At 36.7% G+C, this 26,972-nt stretch overlaps 2 pseudogenes; one reads left to right on the top strand and one right to left on the bottom strand.

Annotated features, from left to right (window-relative positions):
- Nucleotides 1-730: 730 nt before the first annotated feature.
- On the bottom strand, nucleotides 731-6,904 carry LOC120195773 (annotated as a pseudogene).
- A 2,869-nt stretch (nucleotides 6,905-9,773) lies between these two features.
- On the top strand, nucleotides 9,774-26,140 carry LOC120195895 (annotated as a pseudogene).
- Nucleotides 26,141-26,972: the final 832 nt, after the last annotated feature.

A 26,972-nucleotide genomic window follows, 5' to 3' on the forward strand; every position in this document is an offset into this window, starting at 1 on the left:
ACCTTATAAGTATTACTTATGATTATCATTATTAATAATTTTGATAGTGGTGGTAAGATAAAATAGATAGTTTTGTTATTAAATAGATTAGTATTACTAATATTAATATAGAGTAACAAATACAAATGGGGTTTGTTAATAAATCAAGTGCTTTAATAATATTTTGCCACTGGTAAAAGTATGACAATTTGGCAAATAAATTTCGTTGATCTAATTGTGTTGTGTGCTTTAATGGAATGAAATGCTGTGTGTAAAAATATATACTATAAGAATGAACCATTTCAAAATACAACTATTATATGTGGTCCACATAATGAAACTTAAATCAGATTAAATTTAAACCAATAACGCACATTATATTTAAGACGCCCAAAGTTGTCGAGATCTCAAAGTTATTTAAATTAAAAAGAAATTGAATATTCAAATCCAACTAACCTGAAAACTCTCTCCCTCTCCTCTATTGGACAACTAAAATGAATTTACAATCTTCAGACTCAATTAGCCAACAGAAATATTTGTTACATAAAAATACATAACAAAATCCAAAGAAATCACCTCACTCTTCTTTTATCTGTATCAATTTTTTTAGTATAAGATAATTACAAAATAATATACGTTTATAATTTTGAATGGTTTGTCCACATTAAATCCGAATTGAATAACATTATCCGTCTAATCACCTTATGGTTCCTACAAATAAGTTAACTTCACATCCACTAGTAGCTAGTTACAAACATAAATATACAATGAGAAATCATTCCATCACCACATCTTCAGCATCCTCCATCTCTTCATCATCACTCGCCCACTCTCCTTCCTGCAGCCATTGTTCTAGTTCGTCCAACTTCTCATAGTCATGCATGTATGAACCATCCAAGTTGTTCCATGGATCGGTCCCTAGTTCCTCGCCATGGCAAGCGACATGCAAGTATGGTCTATTCCTGGCCAAAGCATCTACGATATCTCTGTTTAAACTCCCCATCACATCTAGCCATCTCAATCTCGGAAAATACAGTTTCTTCAACCATCAGAACGAAAGTTGAGTAATGCCACCACAGTTGTAAACATCCAACAATCGTAGATTACTACCGTGTCCTCTTTCATCGTTTACCTGCATCGAGGCTAGTGCCATGACTGAAGTATCACCTATGAGTGGGCATTGTCGCAATCGAAGTTCAGAAATCGGAACTCGACTTTTTGCAATAGCCAAAACTCCATTATCGGAGAGATTAGGAAGATTCGATAGGTCCAGCTCTTGCAATTGAAGTTTAGAAGAGCCATCAAATAGCACCGAGATGCATTTATATGCAAGTTTCTTGCTTCCTCTAACAGATAACAAAATCAATGAGCTAATAACGCCATGGCGTAAGTATGCTATTCCTATATCAGTTATATCAGAGTTGTCCAATTGTAACATCTTCAATTCGCAGAGAGAGCTGATAGCAGGTAGGGCTTCGTCCCCAAGGTTTTTGCAGCCTCTCACGTCGAGAACTTTGAGACCAGTGTTGCAGACTAAACTCCTGATTGCATGGTTGGTGAGAAGATTACACCATCTGAAGCTAACATGAGTCAAAGAAAGGGAAGTTGCAGCAATGTCATGAAAAACCAGATCGGTCAACTGGGATCCGTGGCAGACCTTAAGCTTGTACAGGCTAGAACAAGAATGCAGAAGTGTCTTAAACCCTGTATCTGTAACACGACAAAAGCTACCAAGGCAAATGCTTTCCATATTTGCACACTTGTCAGCCATAAGTAGGATCTCGAGATCATTAACTCGCTTAAAGTAAGTACTGAGGAACACTTGACTCCTGACAAGAGAAAGATGTTTTAATCTTCCATGCAGATTGATTTGTTGAAGGCCGGAGTTGGTAAGATCAAATGTAACTCTTGGTTCTATGACGGGTGCATCTCGAACTCTTGGTTCTTTGACGGGTTCATGTCGAAGTTCCAAGTCTGCCAATAATGCGAGACCTTTTGATATAGTACTGACCATCGTATCTGTAATATAATCTACAGAAAGCGATAATTTTTGGATGCTAGGCAATATTTATGGTTGAATTTGATTCGGATACTGGTGGGGTCCAACATTAGGGCTAAGCAGTTCAGTCACCATAACTGAAGAAATGCAGCCAATCTCAAGAGAAGTCAGTTTTTCCGAAGCTAAAGCCCAAACCCGAGCAAAGTTATGCCGAAGAAATAGTGACAAGTCAAACATCAGATTCAATTCCTGGCACGTAGTTGAAAAGAAAAAGGAATACTTATCAAGTGGCATATATTTATAAGTTGGAAAACTACAAATGATCTAGTTTATGAATTAACAACATCCATTAAGTAAATAGAAAATATACATAAGAAATTCTGTCAGTGTACCGAGTAAATTTTGCACATGAAGCATATACAGTTTTAATGCCAATAAGCAACCAATTATCAGAATGGTCGATGAGAAAGCAAATGCACCCATCCTGATAAATTTAGGAACTAACTGTTTTGAGTGCCGATAAGCAACCAATTATCAGAATGGTCGATGAGAAAGCAAATGCACCCACCCTGGCAAATTTAGGAACTAAATAAATATTTCCTTTCAATCATCTATATAGATATGAATGATCTATTGGTTTCAAATGTGGTAATCAGAAAGTATCAAGACAAGTCCTATAAGTTCATTCTATAGAGAGGCTAAATGCATTTCCATCTATTCAAACGGTAAAGCTTGGTGGTTTCTTTAGAAGCTCAATAATCCCATGTTGGTATGTATTGAAGAGATTATTTCTTGAAAAAGACAGCTTGGCGGAATTTCAAGCCGTTTTGGAGATTTGTTTGGACATGGAATTTCAAGCCATTTTGATGATTGGTTGAAATTAGAAGATGATCAATGATGGTCGGCAGACTGAGTGTTGACAAGCTAGAAAAAGCTTGCACTATAAAAGGGAGACTCCAGTTTGTGCTAGGCAAAGGGAGTGAGAAGAAGTGCGAAAAGAAAGGGAAAGGGAACCTTTGAGTTGTTCTGAATTCTTTCAGGGCATAGGGTTTGGTTGTGTTCTCACCAACAATACAGTGGAAACTACATGGGATATTCAATGAGTGATTTTTGTATTGAGGTTTATCCATAACTATAAAGTATTCCTTGAAAAGGCCAAACATTTATTGCCGCCGCTTTTAGTCCAAGGCTAACCCTTGAGAGGGGCTAAACTGACTTTCAAAACCAGGCATACAACATCATCAACGGAATCATAAGCAGATGTCTCGAATTTAGAAACTTTTTTTTTCTCTGAAAAGTAGGAAACTAAGAACTGTAGGTCTTATGAAACTCCTCCCTTTGAACTTTCTCATTTTCTTCCTGAATAGTTGCCGTGGATCATTGAATTAAAATACTAGGGACTTATCTAGTCTAGACCAAAATCACTAACCGGTTCCATCTTTATGATTAACAAAAATTTCAATTAACCTTTCATAGACTTCTACACCGTTCTCATTCATAATCATTACTTTCACAGACAAGCCTACGAGAAAAATGCCAACCTATCTGGTTCTATCTTTACGTTTAATGTATTAAAAATATTTCCTTTAATCTTTCACTAATCTTTTACACCTTTTGTCTCATTCATTACCTTCAGAAATAAAGCCTCCAAGTAAACCACTAATTGGCTCCATCTTTAGGTGTAATGTATTAACAAAAATGTCTTTAATCTTTCATTAATATTTTCCTCATTCATTACTTTCATAAATAAGTCTTACTTTTAATTGCGAGCAACCACCGAGTATGTAACATCCTCAATATCGGGCTAGTGACCTAAAGGTGAATTTTGAAAGCATTGTGTTCAATTTCGAAATAAGTTAAAAGTTCAGAATTTTAATTGGAGAATTTTGAGGTTGGATTTAATAGAAAATTTTGAAAGTAATAAGGGTATTATGGTCTTTTCTAAGAGAATATTTTTTTATTTCTCTTTTAGAGGATATAAAAACGTGGGAAATAAGGGAAATGAGTTTCCAGAGTTTTCTTCTTCTCCTTTCTTCTTCACGCGTGGAAGCCAAGAGCAAAGGTGAGAATTTTTATTAGTTGATTATTATTTGAATTCTAAGTTGGTTTTGATTCTTTCGAAAGTAAGAAAGCTTAAAGAAGTCTAAAGATAAGTGAAAACTCAAAGATGAAGATGTTAGAAGAGATTAAAGAAAATGGGTTTTTAAGTGAAATTTTGAATAAGAAGGTTTAAATGAATTTGGAGGATGAATTTGACTTGTCATCTATAAGAATAAGAAGTTAGAAGTGTTAGAATTAAGTTTGGATAACATGGATAATTGGGTATGATAATTGATTTCCATATGAAAGATGGAATTTTGAGGTTATAGATGAGATAAATGAATATTAAGGAGTTTAAGTATGTATATGTAAGTTAGGAATATGAGAAGGGATGAAACATGAAGGTTTTAATCCAAAATAAATGAATTTTCGGGTTCAAAAAGAGGATTTTGGGCAGAGTGCATCGATGCACATTCATAGTGCATCGATGCATCAAGGTTAAAACCCATAAATTGTTTGAAGGTGTATCGATGCACAGGTAATGCATCGATACACTCTTTTAAAATAAAAACATCGAATGCAATTAGTGCATCGATGCATAAGGAGTGCATCGATGCATCCCAGTAATAATACAACATCGAATGAATTTTATGCACCGATGCATCAGTAGTGCATCGATGCATACCTTCATTAAAAGATGAAATTGCTCTCTTAGTCTAAAGAGTTAACCATTAGAATATATTAGTTATAATACTGATATAAATCCATGTGTGATTATGTAGATACTAAAAGTAATCTTGTTCCGGAACAATCGAAGGATTAGAATCGAATCAAAGCAAAGCTAAGGTGAGTGCACATTATTTAGTATATGATGTTAAATGGAAAATAAGACTTATGATAAGTCTATTTCCAATAGTAAAATGCATGAATTCATAGAGGTATGTGTTTGTTATGATTTATATGTGTGCATGAGTATATGTGTTATTGATATGATTCTATGATCATAGGATGTAAACTATGTGATAAGTGATAAGTGACTATATGTAATTATATGAGAACAAGAGATGAAAATGATTTACATGTCATATGAAAACCAGAGAAGTGTTATAAGCAAAGTGACATATATGTGATAAATGAATGATATGAAAAGTGAGATAAACAAAGTATGGTTGATATAGGGTAATATAAGAATAGCTCATAGGTTATATGATAAAGATGGAACCATATAGGAACATTAATTGAGTACTTGATAATAAGTCATAGGTTATATGAGAATATATATGTTAGGAGAAATGACCTATGTGATTAAGTGTGAATTGATATAAGTATGTGATATTAAGTTATGGGTATATGTGTTATATGTTACATGATATGACATGCGAGTTACATGAACAAATGAGAAATGATATAAGTCATATGAAACGATCTACGTGAATACATGCACTTGTGATACATGTGATATGATATGAGATATATGGTTACACATACATGTGGTATGTGACAGAAGAGAAATAACAAGTGATATGAAATGTTATAAATGATAATGCCCATGTTATGTGATATGAGAGCTAGGGGTATGGTTGGCATGTCAAGAGTCGAGGGTTTACCTAGGTTCTTCGGGACCTATGGACAGTTACCGAGGATCTTTATGACCTCTGGATAGTTACCGAGGATCTTTATGACCTCTGGATAGTTACCGAGGATTTTTATGACCTCTGGATAGTTACCGGGGTCTTTGTGACCTCTGGATAGGTCCTTCGGGACATTTAAATGAGCTGTGGTGACAACATAGTGGTGCACAACCTCAATAGACTCACATATCTACAGTTCTCACAGGTGTACATGGGCTAATAAGAGATAACATTGAATGTAATGTATGTGATGTATATATGTGTTTTGTGATATGAATTATATGATATGATATATGTGTGTTAGTGATTATTGTATATGCTATAAGATATATGATATGAACTTAATTGATCATATAAACAAGAGAATAGAAATATGAAAGGTGCATAGTAGGAATTATTATATGTATATGTGAGTGTGATGATTGTATGTGATATGTTAGTAGAAATTGTTCAAGCATGATTACGAGTTGGAGTTTTATTATATGTTTTATGCCTCACTAAGTCATCGACTTAGCGTGTGATTGTTTCACATGTAGGTTCGAGAAGAATATAGAGAGCAATGTGGAGCAAGACAGGTCAGTATCTCCTTTACAAAGTTCAGATCAGAAAATATATGTATTTGGCATGTAAATAATGATTTGAATCCAATATACTCGAATTGGTTTTGCAAAATCATATGATACTAATTTATGTAAATTAGTCAATTGTATTTAGTAAAAGTTTTAAAATTATTCACTATTTTGTTCAAGTAAAGGTTTTGAAAAGTCAATATGACATCTCAGACTCGTAGCCGGATCGAGTATGGGTTGGGGGTGTTACAAAGTAATTCCTCCAGATCAGAAATAAGTACCCTCCGGCCCCTTTTCTCGGCCACCGACCCCAAGTAGGGAGACCTGAACGAAAGTTAACATATAAAGCTAATGATAACATCCCTTTAAGTGGTAACAAATCGGCATCATAAATCTAACACCAAAGCTTTCTGCGACAAAGCAAATATCTAACAAGGAAAAAAGTATATTTATATTCACCATGAAAAGGTAAATGCAGGCCTCAATCAAAGTATATGTATATGCATATATACCTTATATCCTTGCAACGTGATCCGATTTCGGAGAGTATTTTTCCACTAAAATCTGAACAATTGTGCAAGCAAAGTTCATGTAAAGAAGGTCGAAGTAATAGCTCAATGGATGAATCATTAAGCTGGCCACAATCTAGCTTTAAGCTTTTAAGGTGAGGATTTGGTGGCAACAATGGCTTCATCCATAGACGGTGAGATCTCCTGCCAAATTGTCAAAAGAGAGAGAGAGAAAGATTTTTCATTTGATTATGGTGGATCTGAGAAATGTTATCATTCATAATCAGCAAAATCCAAATGAAATGACCATGAATTTCTTTCAACAAGTAAAGAGACAACTAAAGATCCAAAATTTCGATGCAAATAAAAGGGGAAATGAAACAAGGATGTGAAAATTGGGAAGAAAAAAGAGGATATGAAAAGCACAGGAATTGGAAGTCCTGCATGTGGCGGCCAATGAGCAGATGGAAGAGATGTCGAGCTTGGTCATGATGGTAGCCAAAAGGGCCGTCGGCAACTGATCCAGGCTCTCAACGCTCCCACTCACATGTGATTGTCCATCGTTAAGAGTTAAGTGACCAAAATAGAATTGTAAAATTAAGTGGAGGACTAAATGCATAGTTTATCCTGTTTTAATTTTGTAAGATTTTAGAATCCTAGTTATTTCGGGCATTGTAAATTCTCTTACCTTTTCGTTAAAGGCATAATATGGAATATTTATGAACCAAGCCATTAAATACAGTAAAAAATTTGGCTCTTTTTAGAAATAATTACGTTTTAATTTTAATTAATCTTGTTTATGTTTTTCCTTCATTTCCTCTTTTGCTTTTAATTTATTTAGCTTATCGTTTGTAACTGTTCATTTTGAGTTTTAAATCATTTGCAAACCAGAAATTAGATTAAAAGTATGTTTGATTTAATTTTTAAATGATTTTAGGAAGAAAATTTATATAGATGTGATATGGGGATTTAATTATGTTTTTGAATTATTTGGAGATTATTATGCATCTAGAGAATAATCAATAGGAACAATAAATTCTCTATTTATCAATATTTTTAAATAGACTCTCTGTTTATCAAAGTCTCCGAGGAGTTTGCACGCTCCAAGCACAAATCTTTAAATCGGGACACAAATAAAATCTTTGATAAATTCATGTGACGTATCATAATGAAATCTAAAATCTGATATTAAATCTATTTAATCTATTAACTAACGATTACCTTATGTCCAATTAAGAATCATTATAAACACCTCTACCAGACTTGGATTAAACCTTCAATAATCTATACTTATCGGTAAACAAGGGAAGCTTGACGTTGATGACTTCGGGGATGAAAATTGTCGGCCGACCTCCTTTCTTGAACCTCGCTATTCCTCGACCTCTCCCAATTCATCCTTGTCCATGTGGCCCTTCGATGGCTGTCCCAACTGCCAAAGTACTTACTTAAATTGCTTGTTTTTGTTCTTCCACCTGTGATTTGCGTCTATTTCCTACAACCCTTTGATGGCATCGCAATGGTTCACCATAGTTCCACTTGTCTCGACGAAAGCACCCAAACGATCACTCTGCATTGGCTCTCTGGGAAGTCTAAGATCTAAACCTCTTTCCTCTGCCCTGATTTAGTAGAACCCGATTAGCATATCACTTTCATCTTAATCATCCTCTCCAGGTTTCTGTTGCTTCTTGGAGTCCAATGCTATGTAAAAAGGAAAATGAAAAAGGAATCCAAGTCCCGGTTTAAACAACTTTAGCGCTAATATTTTTGTTGGAAGAAACAATTCATTTCTCGATGATGCTCCCTACTAAGCTTTAAGCACCGGCTCCATTAATTAAACAGCTTCCAAATGTTTTCAAAGAAGCAGCTTTTCTTTCATTTCTTAAGAAGCAGCTTTTCTTTCATTTCTTTTGCTTTTATTGTCATTTTGCTGCTTCTTGCTTCTTCTCCATGGATTCCAAGTCCGAGTTGGAAAGTAAGGTTGGTTCGCTGGAATGTTTATGAGGGAATTAGAATCTGAATCTAAAACCTGTTTGGTTGGCAGGAAATTGAATTGGAATCCAATTTCATATTCTGTTTGGTTCGCAGACATATCAGATGAATTTGATTTCAGTAATATAAAATGACATAATTGCCCTTATTTTTTTTTACTTAATTTTAGTTTGTTTTATAACTTGCATGTAGTAATATATTATAAAAATTTAAAAAATATTAAAATTTTATTTTATTGATTGATTATTCATTTCAATAAATTATAAAAATCATACTAATAAACATCATAAGTTAAAATCATCTTAATTAGGAATGGTCATGAGTCTAGTTGGTGGTCTACCCGACCCGACATGAGAACAAGAGAACCTCCACCCGAGACCCGACTCGACCCGACCAAAATAAAGTTTCACCCGACCCAAATATATGAATTAGAAACCCGACCTGAAATAATAAAAAAATTATTTTTATTTAATAAAAATAGTGTCTTAATTGAAAAGAAATTATATCTAGAGGGGTATTATTGTAATTATTCCTAAATATATAAGGTAAAATTATATATTTTTTCGGGTTGGGTAGGGTATTTTTCACCCTAAACCCGACCCCGACTCAAATATCACACTTAAAAAAACCCGACTCGAACCCGAAATTTAAAAAAAATCCGACCCGAATACCAAAAGATTAATGAGGGTAGTATGGTCAAATTTCATATTCCCTCCTCCAAATGATCTCAATTCCATAATGTTATGGATGAAATTTACTTTCCCTCACTTGATGGAATTATATTCTAATTCCCCTTGAAAACTTGTACCAAACATGAGAAAGTTGTGAAACTGGATTCCAATTTCCCCTAATTCTAATGGATTCCAGCGAACCAAACGCTACCTAAATAAATAGATATGGTTCCTTTAAGCAATGGAGATAACTTTATAACTGGACTTGGCCAAAAAAAAATAGCCCATTTGAGTACACCCCCTCTTCTTTTATGTACACGTCTTCCTCGCAAGTCGCAACCACGTTGTTATGCTACTTTTCTATCACTTTCGCGGGAAAATTGGCGATGACAGATTGGACCCAACTCCCACGTGAACTCCTTTACCTTATTTCCAAGCGTCTATACACCTCCTTCGACGTCAATCGTTTCCGTTCCATTTGCTCAACGTGGCGGTTCACCGTAACATAACCTAAACGCCACTGTTTACCTCGTTTCCCTGTCCTCCCCGATGAGGGTGGCATGGCAAACACCTCCTACCGGTTTTCCCTATCGAAACACATCGTTTTCCTGCTGCGATCGCCCAAATCCAATACCGAAACAGACCGGTCGACCTCATGGGTAGTCAAAATCGAAGAAGATGGACCAAACAACAAAGTCCAGCTCTTGAATCCTCTCTCAAGATCCCGTTTCGATTCTCTCCCTGAGAAGTTTCCCAAATCTTTTAACTTGTTGGAATTTAGCATCGTTGAATTGGGTGAAGAATATATGCTTCATTATTTAAATCACCTGAGTTATCTTGGTGATGCGGGCAACTTGTACATGGAAAAAGTTGTTATATCTTGTTTAGAAAATAACCCTAACAATGGTTTTGTTTTGCTTACAATCCATGTTTCTAGGAAATTAGCAATGTTAAGTATAGTTATAAGAAATGGACCATCATTCAAGACATGTCATCTCCTTATGATGAGGTGATATTGTATGAAGGGAACTTCTATGCTGTTGATAATAATGGTAGGACTGTGCTTGTGGGATTGGATTTCGAGACAAGTGAGGCTGCCATGCCTGTTTTTGGTGGTGACAAGAAGTTTTTGGTCGATTCGAAGGATGAGTTATTGTTGGTCGACAAGTATTTGAGTATCGAAGCCCCGGAGGGATCGTGTTCGTGGGCTGGTTTAGACTTTGTCGAGGAGTATTTCGAAAATGTTGCTTTTTATATGAATGAGAGGACGGTGAGATTTAACGTTTTTATGTTGGATGAAGTCCGTAAGCAGTGGGTTGATGACGATGTTAAGAATTTGAACGATCGAGTGTTGTTTCTGGGTGACGATTGTTCCTTTTTTGCCTCCGTGGAAGATTTGAATGTGTGTAGAGGGAACATCATCATTTTTGCAGATAATTTCTTTTATTCTCTTGGAGATGACGAATCTTCGGATCGGTGTGATGTTGGTGTATTTGGTATAGAATATGGTTCTATAGGACCATTACAGAAGTTTCCTCAATTTTCCAAGCTGTTTTGGCCGCCGCCTCGATGGACTTCAACAAGACTATTGGATGTAAGTATTTTCCTTCATATTGTTGAAATCTTCGTTGAATTTATTTTTATCGTTCTCAATAACCTATGCTGTTGCAACACTCATATTTCTTTGTGTTGAAATACACCGAAGGGCATTAATTTAGTAAAAAAAAAAGGGAGGCAGACATCGAATTTTGCAATGTCAAAATTAGGTGAAAAATGTTTGAAAATTAAATGGGTAAATTATAATTTTAGTCATTGTAATTTTAGGATATTTACAAGATTAATCCTTAAGTTTCAACTATAAATACCCTAGCTCATTTAGCTTCAAAATCATCCCAAAGCATTCTAGCTTTCTTCCAATACTAGAGAGAATTTAGAGAGTTTCTTGAGAGTTGTTTTCTCCTTTTTATCAAGAGAGAATTATCATTGTTTTCTCCTTGGTAGATCGAGAGAGATTGTAATTCCAATTTTCTCATAGTGAAATTCTTCTACCGTTGTCCGTGGTTTTTACCCTATATTATTTAGGGGTTTTCCACGTAAATTTTGTGTCTTCTTTATCTTCATTTTTATTTTCTCAAATTATCAGTTGCGATTTTGCTCTATCTGATAGCCGTCTTCCGCAACAATTGGTATCAGAGCTAGATTAGAGTGTGTAATATCTGCTTATTGTCTTTGTGGTTGCCACCAAAAGGTGAATCCTCCAACATAAGAAATTAAGAAGTTATTACCCATTCTTTGAAGGTTCCAGAGAACTATTCACGATAGTGAAATAGTGGGAGCTATCCGTAAAAGAAGCTATGACAACGAAATTTGATATTGAAAAATTCAATGGGAGGAATTTCTCATTGTGGAAATTGAAGATGAAGGTTATCCTAAGGAAAGACGGGAGTCTAGCGGCTATCAATGAAAGGCCGGTGGATTTCGTAGATGACATCAAATGGAACGAGATGGACGGGAATGATATGGCAAACTTTCATCTAGCATTAGCAGATGAAGTATTGTCAAGCATCGAGGAGAAGAAGACAACTAAGGAAATATGGGATCATCTCACCAAATTGTACGAGGCCACATCGCTGCACAATAAAATTTTCCTTAAGAGGAAATTGTACACTCTCCGTATGCCAGAATCTACTTCAGTGATGGAGCACTTAAATACACTGAACACCTTATTTTCTCAGCTTACATCCTTAAGCTGTAAAATAGGAGAACAAGAACGTGCTGAACTTCTATTTCAAGGTTTACCGGATTGGTACGATCAACTCATCATCAACTTGACAAACAGATGTCACCAGTCTAGTCTTCGATGACTTTGTAGCTGCTGTTCTACAAGAAGAAAATCGGCACAAGAACAAAGAAGACAGACAAGTAAATCTGCAACAAGCAGAAGCGTTGACAACAATGAGAGGGAGATCAACAGAACGTGGCCAAAGCAGCAGTCACAAACATGGTAGATCGAAGTCGAGAAGCAAGAAGAATTTAAAGTGTTACAACTGTGGAAAGAATGGTCACTTGAAGAAGGATTGTTGGAGTCTAAATAAAAACTCCAATCCACAAGGCAATACCGCAAACACTTCAGATGATGGAGATGCTCTATGCTGTGAAGCGTCAACCACCGTGGAAGGAAGAAAACGATTTGAAGATATATGGCTCATTAATTCGGGAGCAACATATCACATGACCTCAAGAAGAGAATGGTTCCATCATTATGAACCAGTCTCAGGAGGATCTGTGTATAGTTGCAATGATCATGCCTTAGAGATCGTTGGCGTAGGAACTATCAAATTGAAGATGCATGATGGAACAATTAAAGTTGTTCGAGATGTGCGGCACGTGAGAGGTCTGAAGACAAATTTATTATCCTACGGATTATTGGATAATAATGCTAGCAAGATTGAAACACAAAAATGAATCATGAAGGTGTTCCGTGGAGCGCTTGTGGTGCTGAAAGGTGAAAAGATAGCTGCAAACTTGTACATGCTGAAGGGAGAGACATTGCTAGAAGCAGAAGCCTCTGTTGCCTCATGTAGTTCAGATTCTGCAATGCTATGGCATAAGAAACTTGGACACATGTCAGAACAAGGAATGAAAGTCCTTGTGGAGCAAAAGCTACTTCCAGGCTTAACAAAGGTATCACTTACTTTATGTGAGCATTGCATAATAAGTAACCAGCACCGGTTCAAATTCAACACATCAAATTCTAGAGGCAAAAGTGTTCTAGAACTGGTTCACTCTAACGTATGGAAAACACCAGTTACATCCCTACGCGAAGCAAAATATTTTGTCTCATTTATTGATTACTACTCCAGGAGATGTTGGGTGTACCCTATTAAGAAGAAGTCCGATGTGTTTTCAACTTTCAAAAACTTCAAAGCGCGGGTGGAACTTGATTCTGGAAATAAAATCAAGTGTTTCAGAACAAATAATGGAGGAGAATACACAAGTGAAGAATTTGATGACTTTTGCATGAAAGAAGGCATCAAAAGACAGTTCACAGTGGCGAACACTCCTCAACAAAATGGAGTGGCAGAGCGGATGGACATAACCTTGTTAGAAAGAACAAGAGCAATGTTGAGGGATGCATGCCTAGAAAAATCATTCTGGGCAGAAGCAGTCAATACCACCTGTTATTTGGTGAATCGAGCTCCATCAACTGCAATAGAGCTGAAGACACCAATGGAGATGTGGACTGGAAAACCAGCTGATTATTCAAACCTCCATATATTTGGAAGTATAGTGTACGTGATGTACAACTCCCAAGAAATTTCAAAGTTAGATCCAAAATCCAGGAAATGTAAATTCTTGGGGTATGCTGATGGAGTAAAGGGGTATCGCTTGTGGGATCCCACTGCCCGCAAAGTGATCATTAGTAGAGATGTTATCTTTGTAGAAGATAAACTACAAAGAAAAGAAGACGATGATAGCGCTGAAAAGTTAGAGACTACTCAGATACATATGGAAAAAGAGTTTGAAGAAGAAGATTCTTCTGAAGCAGAACCAACACATGATGAACAAGAACCAGAGAGTTCTGAAGCTCCAACAACTCGTCAATCAGATCGTGTGAGAAGACGTCCCAATTGGCACTCAGATTATGTTATAGAAGGTAATATTGCATACTGCCTTTTAACAGAGGACGGTGAGCCATCAACATACCAGGAGGCAATAAACAACTCAGATGCTTCACTGTGGATGATGGCGATACAAGAAGAAATCGAAGCCCTTCATAAAAATAATACATGGGACATTGTGCCACTACCATAAGGAAGGAAGCCAATTGGTAACAAATGGGTCTTCAAAATCAAGCGAAATGGTGACGATCAAGTTGAGAGGTATCGTGCAAGACTGGTGGTCAAAGGATATGCTCAAAAAGAAGGTATTGATTTCAATGAAATCTTTTCTCTTGTGGTTCAACTAACAACAGTTTGAGTAGTTTTGGCAATGTGTGCTACATTGAACTTACATCTAGAGCAACTAGATGTTAAAACAACTTTTCTTCATGGAAATCTTGAAGAAGAGATTTATATGCTCAAACCTGAAGGTTTTGAAGAAGACGAAAAGAAGAACTTGGTTTGCAGGTTGAACAAATCTCTGTATGGTCTAAAGCAGGCGCCGAGGTGTTGGTATAAGAGATTTGATTCCTTCATTATGTGCCTTGGATATAATAGACTTAATGCATACCCTTGTGCTTATTTCAAGAGGTCTGGTGATAATGATTTTGTTATATTGCTGTTGTATGTGGATGGCATGTTGGTTGCAGGACCCAACAAAGATCATATTGAAGAATTGAAGGCACAACTGGCTAGGGAATTTGAAATGAAGGACTTGGGGTCAGCAAACAAGATTCTAGGGATGCAAATTCACCGAGACAGAAGTAATAGGAAGATTTGGCTTTCACAAAAGAATTTCTTGAAGAAAATCTTGTCACGATTTAGTATGCAAGATTGTAAGCCAATTTCTACCCCTCTTCCTATTAACTTTAAATTATCCTCCAGTATGAGTCCTAGCAGTGAAGAAGAGAGGATGGAGATGTCTCGAGTACCGTATGAATCAGCATTGAGAAGTTTAATGTTCGCTATGATATGCACAAGACCAGACATTACACAAGCAGTGGGAGTGGTTAGTCGATACATGGCGAATCCAGGCAAAGAGCATTGAAATACAGTAAAGAGGATCCTGAGATACATCAAAGGGACCTCAAATGTTGCATTATGTTATGGAGGATCAAACTTACTAATCAATGGGTATGTAGATTCTGACTATGCAGGGGATTTGGATAAAAGCAAATCTACTACAGGATATGTGTTCAAAGTTGCTGGTGGAGCTGTAAGTTGGGTTTCAAAATTACAGTCAATTGTGGCTACATCCACAACAGAAGCAGAATATGTAGCAGCTACACAAGCCAGTAAAGAAACAATTTGGTTGAAGATGCTATTGGAGGAGCTTGGGCACAATCAAGAGTATGTCTCTCTGTTTTGTGACAGTCAAAGCGCCTTGCATCTAGCAAGGAATCCAGCATTTCATTCAAGGACAAAACACATACGAGTTCAGTACCATTTCATTCGTTAAAAGCTGGAAGAAGGGACAGTAGATATACAGAAGATCAATACCAAAGACAACATAGCAGATTTCATGACGAAGACGATCAACGCTGATAAATTTACCTGGTGTCGATCCTCCTGTGGCCTTTCAGAAAAGTAAGCAACATGAAGGTATAAGGTAGAAAGAATGGTGTGAAGATATGATTATTCCAATCAAATCTTCAAGTGGAAGATTGTTAAAAGTCAAATAATTTAGGCACCAAATGATGCTTTGTCAAAGTCAAAAATTAGGCACCTAATTTTTGTTGAAATTGGGTAATGGGATAATTAATTTTAGTCATTGTAATTTAGGGTATTTATAAGATTAGTCCTTAAGTTTCAACTATAAATACCCTAGCTCATATAGCTTCAAAATCATCCCAAAGCATTCTAGCTTTCTTCCAATACTAGAGAGAATTTAGAGAGTTTCTTGAGAGTTGTTTTCTCCTTTTTATCGAGAGAGAATTATCATTGTTTTCTCCTTGGTAGATCGAGAGAGGTTGTAATTCCTATTTTCTCATAGTGAAATTCTTCTACCGTTGCCCGTGGTTTTTACCCTATTTTATTTAGGGGTTTTCCACGTAAATTTTGTGTCTCTTTTTTATCTTCATTTTTATTTTCTCAAATTATCAGTTGCGATTTTGCTCTATCCGATAGCCGTCTTCCGCAACATACAATGATCTATTGGCATTCAAAGGTCCATCAGAAACTGAAAATTTTCTCTCAAAGTCTCTGTTCTTCATCAGCATTTGTAGCAATGACCACCTGGGGAATTACTATTGAAGCAACCCGATACCAAAAGAACAGCTCATACCAAATTTAGGACTCGTATATGAGAAATTCTTAAGGGTGAGATTTCATTCTTCCTTCTTGTTTGAATAACATCTACATCATATAAGAGATCCTAAGGTATAATCACAAAACTGTTTAGATCACCAGTGGCTAACACACATATAAATAGTTGTAGGTGTTGTACCCGGATTCGACACTCACCCGAAGTCCGAGTAACACAGCATAAGATGAACCATTATGTCATGTTTAACAAGGAATTATATTTGTAACATCCTCCATGCCGGGTTAGTGATTAATTTGCAAAGTTTCAACATTTGGTGATTTAAGTAAAATGATGGAAGAGTGTAATGATCTATTTGAGTTATTTGGTGTAGGATTGAATTATAAAGAAGGGGAATTAAGAGGGTAAAAGAGTAATTGAGTAAATAAAATAATTAAATATTCCTTGGGGATTATATTAGAACCCACGTGGGTATTAGGTTTCCAGAATCCTCTCATTTCTTCTTCCTTCTTTCTTATCTTCTTCTCTTCCTTCTCCAAACGTGGAGCTTGCAAGTAAAGGTAAGAAGCTGAACCTTGGTAGTTTCTTTGATTTTTAAGATTGGAAATGAAAGTTTGGATGTTATATAAGCTAAAGGAAAGCTTATATGACATTAAAATTACAAGATAAGTGTTTTAGAGATAGATTTGGAAAATGAGTTTTTAGATGAAATTTTGATATGGATGAGTTTTTGATGTTTGAATAAGATTTTTGACTTGTCAATAAGCTAATTAAGAAGTATGAAGTAATAGAATTGAAATTAGAACAAGTTGGAATTGGAGTAAGATTCTTCAATTCTATATGGATGAGTAGTTTTCTTAGTTTTAGAGGTATTGAATGGATAATCATTAGTTTAAGTAAGTGTATGAGAGCTAAGAGTATTAAAGGGAGTGAAATATGTATGTTTGAGCTGAAATGAGATGATTTCCGGGCTCAAAATAGGATTTCTGGGTTAGGGGAATCGGTACCCATTCAAGGGGAACCGATACCCCCTCAACGAATATGAATTTCCAGAATACTAGAGGGGAATCGATACCCCCAGGGGGAACCGATACCCCCTCAACGAATATGAATTCCAGAATGCTAGTGGGGAATCGATACCCCCAGGGGGGGAACCGATTCCCCCATGAGAAAAAAAAGAAAGAAAAGAAAGAAAGACTAAGCTATAAATTCCTTAAATTAGTAAGTTATTAAAGCTTAATTTCAAGACATAGACATCTGATGATCATCTTGAAAATTATGTTTATGTAGATACCGAGCCTACTCGAGTTCAGGAACAATCTACAAGTAGAATCGATCGAGGAAAAGGCAAAGAAGTATAGGTGAGTGCATATGCATAGCATGATTATAGAAATATCCTGCATTCTAGACTTGTGATAAGTCTAGATTTTTATATCTTGATACATGAGCATATTCTGTATTATGAGACATGACATGAGTTCATATGAAAATGCATTATATGACATGAATATGTGGGAAAAATTATGAGCTATGTGAAAAGGTAAGAAATTATATGTCTACGCGATATAGACTACGTGAAATGTAAAAGCCCATGTTATGTAGATGAGAACTATAGGTATAGTTGGCATGCCAAGGGTAGAGGGTCTACGCGGTTCTTTAGGACATATGTATATCCTTTGGAACATGTGTGAAGTCTTGAAAGACACATACTTGATCCCTAGTATATGTATATGATTCTTAAGGAATTCTATGTGGTCCTTATGGACATCATTATATGGCACTACGGTGCAATTCTACGCGGTTCTTTAGGACATATGTATATCCTTTGGAACATGTGTGAAGTCTTGAAAGACACATACTTGATCCATAGTATATGTATATGATTCTTAAGGAATTCTATGTGGTCCTTATGGACATCATTATATGGCACTACGGTGCAATTCTACGGGGCACTTCGGTGCATTTATACGAGCTGTGGTGACAGCATAGTGCACAACCTCACATTACTCCGATACCTTAGGTTCTCAATATGCTATCATGGGCCAATAAACTTATTAATACAGATTCATGAATGTTACAGTCATACGCTTACAGGTATGGATATTGATGAAGTATACTACATTGATTAAGTACATGTTTGCATCTCATCTCATATGATCCTGACATTTTCATTACATTACATTGCCTTGTTATTATTATTGCCTCACTAAGTCGATGACTTAGCGTGTGAGTGTTTCACACGTAGGATCCGAGGAATTAGACGAGACAGGTGAAGCAGCTTGACAGTATTACTCCTGCAACCATCAGATCAGAAGCAACTTAATCAGTAGGTCATTTTGTTATGTAAATAGCAGTTGGCATGTAATTAAAGGGTTAAGTTGTGTATGCTCTGAATATTTTGGTAAACTTATATTACAGTATGTATATTATTGTATTTTCTTAATATAAGATCAAATATTTTACTATTATTTATTAAGAGTTGTGTTTTAAAGTCAATGTAGTATCTCTGACTCATATCCGGGTCGGGTATGGGTTGGGGGTGTTACATTTAATGGTATCAGCGCCATGGTTTAGCCGATTCTAGGCATAAACCGGAGTCTATATAGTCTTTAAATGGAATACATGCCAACAAATAGCGAGAACTTCTGATCTGGTATAGTATGAGTATGCTGTTTTGCTAAGAGAACAATGTGTTTATTCTTATTAGATGTCCGGACATAATAGCTCCCGAAGTGAAGCGGGAGAAGATAGGCATGCTGAAAGCAGTAATTCACCTGCCCTGGCCAGGCAGGGTGAAGAACAAGCATCTCAAGGAGTGCCTGTGCAAGATCAAGATACGTTCTTCAGAACGTTAGACGCTATTCTGACGCGTCTTCAACCTCCTGCTCCACTAACTCAAAGAATTAATGTAGCAAAAGAGTTGAGAAGTTTAGGAGCTCCCGAATTTAAGGGAGAAGCTGAGGAAGGTCCAGTGTCAGCGGATCTTTGGTTGAATGATTTGAAAATCATGTTAGATGGTCTCCACTGTTCCGAAGTGGAAAAATTAGATGGAGCTGTGTCTTTATTGAGGGGTCAGGCAAGGATATGGTGGACGAACGTCACCATGAGGATGTCAACCGATCAGTTGACTTGGTCTTTGTTTTTAGAAGAATTTAAAAACAAGTATATTGGAGACCAGTTTATCCGACAAATGAAGCAGGAGTTTATGAATTTGAAGCAGTTTATCCTACTGAAAAAGATGCTTGCGAATGGTTCGTGGAGGGCTTGCGCCCTAGACTTAAAGAAATGTTGATAGTATTAAACCTGTCCTCGTTCCAGGAGGTGATCAATCGTGCAAAAGCTCTTGAAAGGGCTCAGAATGAACGATTTGGGGACTCAAGAGTTCAGACATCAAAGAGGACGACTACTTCTTCTAGCTCAGTACCAACAAAAAAGGGAAGAGACTCGGGATTTCGATCACAAACTAGATCAGAATCAGTTGCGTCGTCTGCTAGGGGAGCAAGTCAGGCAAGACCTAGACAGACGCAGTCAGTGGAATCTGGTGCTGGGAGATCTACTCCGGGTCAAGGGAGACAGTGTCAGCATTGTGGAAAAAACCATTATGGAGCTTGTCGTATGGCTGCTGGGACTTGTTTTCGATGCGGAGATGCCGGACATTTTGTCCGAGATTGTCCATTGATTGTTGGTGAGCCGGCACCATCTGGAAGAGCTGGTTCTTTCTCCCAATGAGGACGAGGAAGAGGCAGAGGAAGAAACCCGTCTGAATTCTCTGCTCAACCTGAAGTTCGATCCACTGCTCGAGTATACAACCTAAAGACAAGTGAAGACCGTGATGACCCTGATATTATAGCAGGTACTTTTCAGTTGTATGATAAATTAGTATTGGTGCTGATTGATCCGGGTTCTAATTATTCTTATATTACAAGTAAGTTAGTAAAGGAGTTGGGGATTCCCTTAGAAGCTACGAGTAATGAGATTATAGTAACAACTCCGTTAGGCCATAGTGCCCGGGTGAATAAAGTCTGTAAGGGGTGTCCCATAAAGGTTCAGGGAATTGAATTCCCTGCTAATCTGATGGAATTACCCTTTGACGAGTTTGAAGTGATTCTGGGAATGGATTGGTTGTTCCGTTATTATGGAGATATTAGTTGCAGATTGAAAAAGGTAACTCTGAAAAGTCCAGAAGGAACAGAGATAAGTGTGAGCAGTGAAAAGTTTAATCCTTTAGCAAATGTAATATCAGTGATGTCTGCCAAGAAATTATTGCTACAAGGATGTCAGGGTTTTCTTGCAAATGTGATTGATTCAAGAGCTCAAGAGAAAAGGTTAGATGAGATTTCAATAGTTCGAGAATTCCCTGAAGTTTTCCCGGCTGAGTTGCCAGGATTACCTCCGGATAGAGAGGTAGATTTCCAAATTGAAATAATGCCGGGAACAGCTCTGATTGCAATGGCACCTTATCGGATGGCTCCGAAGGAATTGCAAGAGTTAAAGAATCAATTGCAAGATTTGTTAGAAAAAGGATTTATTCGACCAAGTGTGTCACCTTGGGGAGCTCCGGTGTTATTTGTTAAAAAGAAGGATGGATCAATGCGTCTCTGTATTGATTATCGACAGCTTAATAAGGTGACCATCAAGAACAAGTATCCCCTTCCGCGCATTGATGACTTGTTTGACCAACTAAAAGGAGCTTCGGTATTTTCGAAGATCGATATACGTTCGGGTTATCATCAATTGAAGATCCAGGAGAAAGATATTCCGAAAACAACTTTCAGAACGAGATATGGTCATTATGAATTCATCGTAATGCCATTCGGAGTAACAAATGCACCTGCTGCTTTCATGGATCTTATGAACATGATTTTTCAGCCTTATCTGGACCAGTTTGTTGTTGTCTTTATTGATGACATACTGGTTTACGCGAAGTCCATTGAAGAGCACAACACACATTTGAGGCTAGTTTTGCAAATTCTCAGGGATAAAAATCTCTATGCGAAATTGTCTAAATGTGAATTTTGGCTAGACGAAGTAATTTTCTTAGGGCATGTGATCTCGGCAGTTGGGATTAGAGTAGACCCTCAGAAGGTTAAAGCTATAATGGATTGGGAAGTTCCTAAGAATGTGTCTGAAGTTCGGAGTTTTCTGGGACTTGCCGGTTACTATCGAAGATTCGTTAAGAATTTTTCTATGATTGTGCTGCCTCTAACAAAGTTAATGAGAAAGAACGTACCATTTGTTTGGACTTCTGAATGTCAAGAAAGCTTCGAAGCTTTAAAGAGAATTCTGACGGAAACTCCGATATTGGTTCAACCAGAATCTGGCAAGAATTTTGTAGTATACAGTGACGCATCCCATAACGGGTTGGGGTGTGTATTAATGCAAGAAGGAAAAGTGGTAGCGTACGCATCGAGACAGTTGAAACCACATGAAAGGAATTACCCCACTCATGATTTAGAAATGGCTGCTGTAGTATTCGCTCTCAGGATTTGGCGTCATTATCTTTATGGGGAGCGTTGTTACTTGTATACGGATCATAAGAGCCTGAAGTACCTGATGACTCAAAAAGAATTGAATTTGAGACAACGTAGATGGGTAGAGTTCTTAAAGGATTATGATGTGATAATTGACTATCATCCCGGAAAGGCTAATGTGGTAGCAGATGCTCTGAGTAGAAAGACGTTTGCAGCTTTACGAGCTATGGATGCAAGATTATCTTTAACGGGAGACGGTGGTCTTTGTGCAGAATTAACCCTTAAACCAGCATGGTTGGAACGAATTGGAGAATTGCAAAGTAAAGATGAAATGTGTTTGAAAAGAATTGAACAAGTAAAGAACAAAGAGATTAAAGATTTTGAGATTAAGTCAGATGGAAATCTATATTGTAAGGGAAGAATTGTAATACCCGACAATGACGACTTGAAGAAAGAAATATTAACAGAGGCTCATTGCAGTCCGTTAACAATGCACCCGGGTGGAACCAAGATGTATATGGATTTGAAGGATCGATTTTGGTGGTTAGGGATGAAGTGAAGCATCACCGAATTTGTGTCTAAGTGTTTGATATGTCAACAAGTCAAAGCCGAGCATCAAGTTCCATCAGGATTATTGCAACCGCTTTTCATTCCTCAATGGAAATGGGAAAATGTTACGATGGATTTTGTTTCGGGGTTACCCTTGACCCCGAACAAAAGAGAATCAATCTGGGTAATTGTTGATCGATTAACTAAGTCAGCGCATTTCCTTCCGGTGAGAACGGATTTCTCTATGGAAAAGTATGCAGAACTGTATATTAGAGAAGTTATTAGATTGCATGGAGTACCTGTTTCCATAGTCTCTGATCGAGACCTTCGATTCACTTCTAGATTCTGGAAATCTTTGCATGGAGCGTTGGGAACTCGTCTAAACTTTAGTACGACTTTTCATCCTCAGACTGATGGGCAATCAGAGAGAACTATTCAGATATTAGAAGATATGTTGAGAGCATGCGTAATGGAATTTAAAGGATCATGGGAAAAGTATTTACCGCTGGCAGAGTTCGCTTACAACAATAGTTATCAGTCGAGTATAAAGATGGCTCCCTATGAAGCTCTTTATGGAAGGAAATGTCGTACGCCTTTGAACTTGTACGAGCTTAAAGATAAAGAAGTGCTTGGTCCTGAGTTGATTCAGGAAGTAGAAGAAAAGGTCCTGATAATTCGGAGTAATCTCAAAGCTGCAGCAGACAGACAGAAATCATATGCAGATCTAAAAAGGAAAGAAATTGAATTTCAAGTTGGAGATAAAGTGTTTTTAAAAGTGTCTCCATGGAAGAAGGTGTTGAGATTTGGTCGAAAAGGAAAATTGAGTCCTCGGTTTATTGGACCATATGAGATTGTAAAGAAAGTAGGATCTGTAGCATATCAGCTAACTTTACCACCTGAGATGGAAAAGATACATGATGTCTTTCACGTTTCAATGCTTCGAAGATATCGATCGGATCCCTCCCATATTGTAAATCCAGAAGAGATCGAGGTACAACCGGATATGACTTATGAGGAAGAACCGATTCAAATTTTAGCACATGAAGTTAAGCAATTGAGGAACAAGACTATTCCTTTGGTCAAAGTGTTGTGGAGAAATCACAAAGTAGAAGAAGCAACGTGAGAGCGTGAAGAGGATATGCGACATCAATACCCACATTTGTTCGTGCAATGAAAAAAATTCGAGGACGAATTTTCTTAAGGGGGAGAGATTTGTAACATCCTCCATGCCGGGTTAGTGATTAATTTGCAAAGTTTCAACATTTGGTGATTTAAGTAAAATGATGGAAGAGTGTAATGATCTATTTGAGTTATTTGGTGTAGGATTGAATTATAAAGAAGGGGAATTAAGAGGGTAAAAGAGTAATTGAGTAAATGAAATAATTAAATATTCCTTGGGGATTATATTAGAACCCACGTGGGCATTAGGTTTCCAGAATCCTCTCATTTCTTCTTCCTTCTTTCTTATCTTCTTCTCTTCCTTCTCCAAACGTGGAGCTTGCAAGTAAAGGTAAGAAGCTGAACCTTGGTAGTTTCTTTGATTTTTAAGATTGGAAATGAAAGTTTGGATGTTATATAAGCTAAAGGAAAGCTTATATGACATTAAAATTACAAGATAAGTGTTTTAGAGATAGATTTGGAAAATGAGTTTTTAGATGAAATTTTGATATGGATGAGTTTTTGATGTTTGAATAAGATTTTTGACTTGTCAATAAGCTAATTAAGAAGTATGAAGTAATAGAATTGAAATTAGAACAAGTTGGAATTGGAGTAAGATTCTTCAATTCTATATGGATGAGTAGTTTTCTTAGTTTTAGAGGTATTGAATGGATAATCATTAGTTTAAGTAAGTGTATGAGAGCTAAGAGTATTAAAGGGAGTGAAATATGTATGTTTGAGCTGAAATGAGATGATTTCCGGGCTCAAAATAGGATTTCTGGGTTAGGGGAATCGGTACCCATTCAAGGGGAACCGATACCCCCTCAACGAATATGAATTTCCAGAATACTAGAGGGGAATCGATACCCCCAGGGGGGAACCGATACCCCCTCAACGAATATGAATTCCAGAATGCTAGTGGGGAATCGATACCCCCAGGGGGGGAACCGATTCCCCCATGAGAAAAAAAAAGAAAGAAAATAAAGAAAGACTAAGCTATAAATTCCTTAAATTAGTAAGTTATTAAAGCTTAATTTCAAGACATAGACATCTGATGATCATCTTGAAAATTATGTTTATGTAGATACCGAGCCTACTCGAGTTCGGGAACAATCTACAAGTAGAATCGATCGAGGAAAAGGCAAAGAAGTATAGGTGAGTGCATATGCATAGCATGATTATAGAAATATCCTGCATTCTAGACTTGTGATAAGTCTAGATTTTTATATCTTGATACATGAGCATATTCTGTATTATGAGACATGACATGAGTTCATATGAAAATGCATTATATGACATGAATATGTGGGAAAAATTATGAGCTATGTGAAAAGGTAAGAAATTACATGTCTACGCGATATAGACTACGTGAAATGTAAAAGCCCATGTTATGTAGATGAGAACTATAGGTATAGTTGGCATGCCAAGGGTAGAGGGTCTACGCGGTTCTTTAGGACATATGTATATCCTTTGGAACATGTGTGAAGTCTTGAAAGACACATACTTGATCCTTAGTATATGTATATGATTCTTAAGGAATTCTATGTGGTCCTTATGGACATCATTATATGGCACTATGGTGCAATTCTACGCGGTTCTTTAGGACATATGTATATCCTTTGGAACATGTGTGAAGTCTTGAAAGACACATACTTGATCCATAGTATATGTATATGATTCTTAAGGAATTCTATGTGGTCCTTATGGACATCATTATATGGCACTACGGTGCAATTCTACGGGGCACCTCGGTGCATTTATACGAGCTGTGGTGACAGCATAGTGCACAACCTCACATTACTCCGATACCTTAGGTTCTCAATATGCTATCATGGGCCAATAAACTTATTAATACAGATTCATGAATGTTACAGTCATACGCTTACAGGTATGGATATTGATGAAGTATACTACATTGATTAAGTACATGTTTGCATCTCATCTCATATGATCCTGACATTTTCATTACATTACATTGCCTTGTTATTATTATTGCCTCACTAAGTCGATGACTTAGCGTGTGAGTGTTTCACACGTAGGATCCGAGGAATTAGACGAGACAGGTGAAGCAGCTTGACAGTATTACTCCTGCAACCATCAGATCAGAAGCAACTTAATCAGTAGGTCATTTTGTTATGTAAATAGCAGTTGGCATGTAATTAAAGGGTTAAGTTGTGTATGCTCTGAATATTTTGGTAAACTTATATTACAGTATGTATATTATTGTATTTTCTTAATATAAGATCAAATATTTTACTATTATTTATTAAGAGTTTTGTTTTAAAGTCAATGTAGTATCTCTGACTCATATCCGGGTCGGGTATGGGTTGGGGTGTTACAATATTTGTCAGTTTGAACTGAAGTAACGCTATATGCAGAATCTAATTAGTCTCGGGACACTGAAGTTCTGCATAGTAAGTGTTCCACCGGTCGGGTGTTGCCCGTCTCAAAGGATTTCTCAAGCTCACGGTGAATGTTTGGAGGAGTTGAACGACCAGGCAAGGGCTTTCTTTTCAACAATGGACTCCCTTTTTAGCAACCTCAGTTCAGAGTACAAGGACATGAAGTATTCTCTTGGAAATGCAGTTGATATGACAATGAATGTCATCAGTAAACCTCAATTTTTCAGTAGGCATTTCTCAGTAGAATGATAATAATGTGTGTTGTAAACATGATGTAATTATAGACTTATAGTCTTAATGTTGGGTAATGAAACTTATGTTTTAGTTTACGTCAAGATTAAATTTAGGATTTATTTCCAAGTTAGTTCATGACATCACTTATCCATCCGCAATGTTGCAGACCTAGGTAAATATATTGTTTTTAGGCTGACAAATTTGTTTATGGGTAAAGTACACAAATGTTCCCCGACTATACAGTATTGCTTTATTAAGTCCCTCGACTATTAAAAGTTAAAAAATGATCATTTGACTATAGAGTGTTGCTTTATTGAGTCTCTCGACTATCAAAAGTTACAAAATGGCCGCCGACTATTTATTATGTTCCAAACTCGTCCTTTTTCGTTAAAAAAATTTACGGTTGTCTAAGTTGGACGTTAACATGACGACTGAAATGTGATAGTCGTTTGAGATTCTTGACTCAGATTTTATCATATCACAACCAGTAAGCTAACGTTCAGGTCAGGGTGTCATCAAATTTTTAACAAAAAATGATGAGTTTAAAACATAATGAATAGTCGGGTGGCCCTATTTTTATAACTTTTGATAGTCGATGGACTCAACAAAGCAATATTCTATAGTCGAAGGATCACTTTGTAACTTTTAATAATTGAGGAACTCAATAAAGCAGTATACTATAGTCAGGGGATCATTCTTGTACTTTACCCTTTGTTTATTTATTTTTATACAGTACCCAAAAATTATTAAGATTCTTCCAAATCTATAAATCATACATAATTATGTTTGAACTGACGTCTTCTAATCATGCCAATTGATTGAAGTAAAACGCAATCCGTAATTTTTT

Source organism: Hibiscus syriacus, unplaced genomic scaffold (assembly GCF_006381635.1).
Source record: "Hibiscus syriacus cultivar Baekdansim isolate YM2019G1 unplaced genomic scaffold, ASM638163v2 tig00117021_pilon, whole genome shotgun sequence".
In the NCBI taxonomy this organism is placed as follows: domain Eukaryota; kingdom Viridiplantae; phylum Streptophyta; class Magnoliopsida; order Malvales; family Malvaceae; genus Hibiscus; species Hibiscus syriacus.